Genomic DNA, 6,088 nt, shown 5'->3' on the forward strand with positions numbered 1-6,088 from the left:
TACGTGTGTTGAACGCGGAGGTGTCGTCCGTTCGGCGCTAGGTCATCGGCGATTTGGATCACGGCGAGTACGACTCCATCAACCCCGTTCTCTTGAACGCTTCCGCGCGCGATCTACAAGGGTATGTAGATGCACTCCCCTCTTCCTCATTGCTAGATGATTCCATAGATTGATCTTGGTGATGCGTAGAAAATTTTAAAATTCTGCTTCGTTCCCCAACAGTGGCATCATGAGCCAGGTCTATGCGTAGTTTCTATGCACGAGTAGAACCCAAAGCAGTTGTGGGCGTCGATATTGTCAATTTGCTTGCCGTTACTAGTCTTATCTTGATTCGGCGGCATCGTGGGATGAAGTGGCCCGGACCGACCTTACACGTACGCTTACGTGAGACTGGTTCCACCGATTGACATGCACTAGTTGCATAAGGTGGCTGGCGGGTGTCTGTCTCTCCCACTTTAGTCGGATCGGATTCGATGAAAAGGGTCCTTATGAAGGGTAAATAGAAATTGGCATATCACGTTGTGGTTTTGGCGTAGGTAAGAAACGTTCTTGCTAGAAACCTATAGCAGCCACGTAAAAACTTGCAACAACAATTAGAGGACGTCTAACTTGTTTTTGCAGCATGTGCCGTGTGATGTGATATGGCCAAAAGGATGTGATGAATGATATATGTGATGTATGAGATTGATCATGTTCTTGTAATAGGAATCACGACTTGCATGTCGATGAGTATGACAACCGGCAGAAGCCATAGGAGTTGTCTTTATTTATTTATGACCTGCGTGTCAACATAAACGTCATGTAATTACTTTACTTTATTGCTAAAGCTTTAGCCATAGTAGTAGAAGTAATAGATGACGAGACAACTTCAAGAATACACGATGATGGAGATCATGATGATGGAGATCATGGTGTCATGCCAGTGACAACGATGATCATGGTGTTGGGGAACGTAGTAATTTCAAAAAAATTCCTACGCACACGCAAGATCATGGTGATGCATAGCAACGAGGGGAGAGTGTGATCTACGTACCCTAGTAGACCGATAGCGGAAGCGTTAGCACAACGCGGTTGATGTAGTCATACGTCTTCACGGCCCGACCGATCAAGCACCGAAACTACGGCACCTCCGAGTTTTAGCACACGTTCAGCTCAATGACGATCCCCGGACTCCGATCCAGCAAAGCGTCGGGGAAGAGTTCCGTCAGCACGACGGCATGGTGACGATCTTGATGTTCTACCGTCGCAGGGCTTCGCCTAAGCACCGCTACAATATTATCGAGGATTATGGTGGAAGGGGGCACCGCACACGGCTAAGAAAACGATCACGTGGATCAACTTGTGTGTCTAGGGGTGCCCCCTGCCCCCGTATATAAAGGATCAAGGGGAGGAGGCCGGCCGGCCCCTATAGGCGCGCCAGGAGGAGTCCTCCTCCTAGTAGGAGTAGGACTCCTACTAGGAGGGGGAAAGAAGTGGGGAGGGAGAAGGAAAGAGGGGCGCCGCCCCCCTCTCCTAGTCCAATTCGGACCAAGGGGGGGAGGAGGCGCACGGCCCACCCTGGCGCCCTTCTCTCTCTCCACTAAGGCCCATATGGCCCATTACTACTCCCGGTAGGGTTCCGGTAACCCTCCGGCTCTCCGGTTTTCTCCGAAATCACCCGGAACACTTCCGGTGTCCGAATATAGCCGTCCAATATATCAATCTTTATGTCTCGACCATTTTGAGACTCCTCGTTATGTCCGTGATCACATCCGGGACTCCGAAAGAACTTCGGTACATCAAAACTCATAAACTCATAATATAACTATCATCGAAACCTTAAGCATGCGGACCCTACGGGTTCGAGAACAATGTAGACATGACCGAGACATGTCTCCGGTCAATAACCAATAGCGGAACCTGGATGCTCATATTGGCTCCCACATATTCTACGAAGATCTTTATCAGTCAGACCGCATAACAACATACGTTGTTCCCTTTGTCATCGGTATGTTACTTGCCCGAGATTCGATTGTCGGTATCTCAATACCTAGTTCAATCTCGTTACCGGCAAGTCTCTTTACTCGTTTCGTAATACATCATCTCGCAACCAACTCATTAGTTGCAATGCTGGCAAGGCTTATGTGATGTGCATTACCGAGAGGGCCCAGAGATACCTCTCCGACAATCGGAGTGACAAATCCTAATCTCGAAATACGCCAACCCAACATTTACCTTTGGAGACACCTGTAGAGCTCCTTTATAATCACCCAGTTACGTTGTGACGTTTGGTAGCACACAAAGTGTTCCTCCGGCAAACGGGAGTTGCATAATCTCATAGTCATAGGAACATGTATAAGTCATGAAGAAAGCAATAGCAACATACTAAACGATAGGGTGCTAAGCTAATGGAATGGGTCATGTCAATCACATCATTCTTCTAATAATGTGATCCCGTTGATCAGATGACAACACATGTCTATGGTTAGGAAACATAACCATCTTTGATTAACGAGCTAGTCAAGTAGAGGCATACTAGTGACGTTTAGTTTCTCTATGTATTCACACAAGTATTATGTTTCCGGATAATACAATTCTAGCATGAATAATAAACATTTATCATGATATAAGGAAATAAAATAATAACATTATTATTGCCTCTAGGGCATATTTCCTTCAGTCTCCCACTTGCACTAGAGTCAATAATCTAGATTACACTGTAATGATTCTAACACCCATGGAGCTTTGGTGCTGATCATGTTTTGCTCGTGGAAGAGGCTTAGTCAACGGGTCTGCTACATTCAGATCCGTATGTATCTTGCAAATCTCTATGTCTCCCACCTGGACTAGATCCCGGATGGAATTGAAGCGTCTCTTGATGTGCTTGGTTCTCTTGTGAAATCTGGATTCCTTTGCCAAGGCAATTGCACCAGTATTGTCACAACAGATTTTCATTGGACCCGATGCACTAGGTATGACACCTAGATCGGATATGAACTCCTTCATCCAGACTCCTTCGTTTGCTGCTTCCGAAGCAGCTATGTACTATGCTTCACATGTAGATCCCGCCACAACGCTTTGTTTAGAACTGCACCAACTGACAGCTCCACCGTTTAATGTAAACACGTATCTGGTTTGCGATTTAGAATCGTCCGGATCAGTGTCAAAGCTTGCATCAACGTAACCATTTACGATGAGCTCTTTGTCACCTCCATATATGAGAAACATATCCTTAGTCCTTTTCAGGTATTTCAGGCTGTTCTTGACCGCTGTCCAGTGATCCACTCCTGGATTACTTTGGTACCTCCCTGCTAGACTTATAGCAAGACACACATCAGGTCTGGTACACAGCATTGCATACATGATAGAGCCTATGGCTGAAGCATAGGGAACATCTTTCATTTTCTCTCTATCTTCTGCATTGGTCGGGGATTGAGTCTTACTCAATTTCACACCTTGTAACACAGGCAAGAATCCTTTCTTTGCTTGATCCATTTTGAACTTCTTCAAAACTTTGTCAAGGTATGTGCTTTGTGAAAGTCCAATTAAGCGTCTTGATCTATCTCTGTAGATCTTAATGCCCAATATGTAAGCAGCTTCACCGAGGTCTTTCACTGAAAAACTCTTATTCAAGTATCTCTTTATGCTATCCAGAAATTCTATATCATTTCCGATTAGCAATATGTCATCTACATATAATATCAGAAATGCTACAGAGCTCCCACTCACTTTCTTGTAAATACAGGCTTCTCCAAAAGTCTGTACAAAACCAAATGCTTTGATCACACTATCAAAGCGTTTATTCCAACTCCGAGAGGCTTGCACCAGTCCATAAATGGATCGCTGGAGCTTGCACACTTTGTTAACTCCCTTTGGATCGACAAAACCTTCCGGTTGCATCATATACAACTCTTCTTGCAGAAATCCATTCAGGAATGCAGTTTTGACATCCATCTGCCTAATTTCATAATCATAAAATGCGGCAATTGCTAACATGATTCGTACAGACTTAAGCATCGCTAAGTATGAGAAGGTCTCATCGTAGTCAATCCCTTGAACTTGTCGAAAACCTTTTGCGACAAGTCGAGCTTTGTAGACAGTAACATTACCGTCAGTGTCAGTCTTCTTTTTAAAGATCCATTTATTCTCAATTGCTTGCCGATCATTGGGCAAGTCAACCAAAGTCCATACTTCGTTCTCATACATGGATCCCATCTCAGATTTCATGGCTTCAAGCCATTTTGCGGAATCAGGGCTCATCATCGCTTCTCCATAGTTTGTAGGTTCATCATGATCTAGTAGCATGACTTCCAGAACAGGATTACCGTACCATTCTGGTGCGGATCTTACTCTGGTTGATCTACGAGGTTCAGTAGTATCTTGTTCTGAAGCTTCATGATCATCATCATTAGCTTCCTCACTTATTGGTGTAGGTGTCACAGAAACTGGTTTGTGTGATGTACTACTTTCCAATAAGGGAGCACGTACAGTTACCTCATCAAGTTCTACTTTCCTCCCACTCACTTCTTTCGAGAGAAACTCCTTCTCTAGAAAGTTTTCGAATTTAGCAACAAAGGTTTTTCCTTCGGATCTGTGATAGAAGGTGTATCCAATAGTTTCCTTTGGATATCCTATGAAGACACTTTTCTCCGATTTGGGTTCGAGCTTATTAGGTTGAAGCTTTTTCACATAAGCATCGCAACCCCAAACTTTTAGAAACGACAACTTTGGTTTCTTGCCAAACCACAGTTCATAAGGCGTCGTCTCAACGGATTTTGATGGTGCCCTATTTAACGTGAATGCGGCCGTCTCTAGAGCATAACCCCAAAATGATAGCGGTAAATCAGTAAGAGACATCATAGATCGCACCATATCTAGTAAAGTACGATTACGACGTTCGGACACACCATTACGCTGTGGTGTTCCGGGTGGCATGAGTTGCGAAACTATTCGCATTGTTTCAAATGTACACCAAACTCGTAACTCAAATATTCTCCTCCACGATCAGATCGTAGGAATTTTATTTTCTTGTTACGATGATTTTCAACTTCACTCTGAAATTCTTTGAACTTTTCAAATGTTTCAGACTTATGTTTCATTAAGTAGATATACCCATATCTGCTTAAGTCATCTGTGAAGGTGAGAAAATAACGATATCCGCCATGAGCCTCAACATTCATCGGACCACATACATCTGTATGTATGATTTCCAACAAATCTATTGCTCTCTCCATAGTACCGGAGAACGGTGTTTTTGTCATCTTACCCATAAGGCACGGTTCGCATGTACCAAGTGATTCATAATCAAGTGGTTCCAAAAGCCCATCAGTATGGAGTTTCTTCATGCGCTTTACACCGATATGACCCAAACGGCAGTGCCACAAATAAGTTGCACTATCATTATCAACTCTGCATCTTTTGGCTTCAACATTATGAATATGTGTGTCACTACTATCGAGATTCAATAAGAATAGACCACTCTTTAAGGGTGCATGACCATAAAAGATATTACTCATATAAATAGAACAACCATTATTCTCTGATTTAAATGAATATCCGTTTCGCATCAAACAAGATCCAGATATAATGTTCATGCTTAACGCTGGCACCAAATAACAATTATTTAGGTCTAATACTAATCCCGAAGGTAGATGTAGAGGTAGCGTGCCGACCGCGATCACATCGACTTTGGAACCATTTCCCACGCGCATCGTCACCTCGTCCTTAGCCAATCTTCGCTTAATCTGTAGTCCCTGTTATGAGTTGCAAATATTAGCAACAGAACCAGTATCAAATACCCAGGTGCTACTGCGAGCATTAGTAAGGTACACATCAATAACATGTATATACATTATACCTTTGTTCACCTTGCCATCCTTCTTATCCGCCAAATACTTGGGGCAGTTCCGCTTGCAGTGACCAGTCTGCTTACAGTAGAAGCACTCAGTTTCAGGCTTAGGTCCAGGTTTGGGTTTCTTCTCTTGAGTAGAAACTTGCTTGCTGTTCTTTTTGAAGTTCCCCTTCTTCTTTCCTTTGCCCTTTTTCTTGAAACTAGTGGTCTTGTTGACCATCAACACTTGATGCTCCTTCTTGATTTCTACCTCCGCAG

Source organism: Triticum urartu, chromosome 5A (genome assembly GCF_056163025.1).
Source record: "Triticum urartu cultivar PI428250 chromosome 5A, HENAU_Tu73, whole genome shotgun sequence".
NCBI lineage: Eukaryota > Viridiplantae > Streptophyta > Magnoliopsida > Poales > Poaceae > Triticum > Triticum urartu.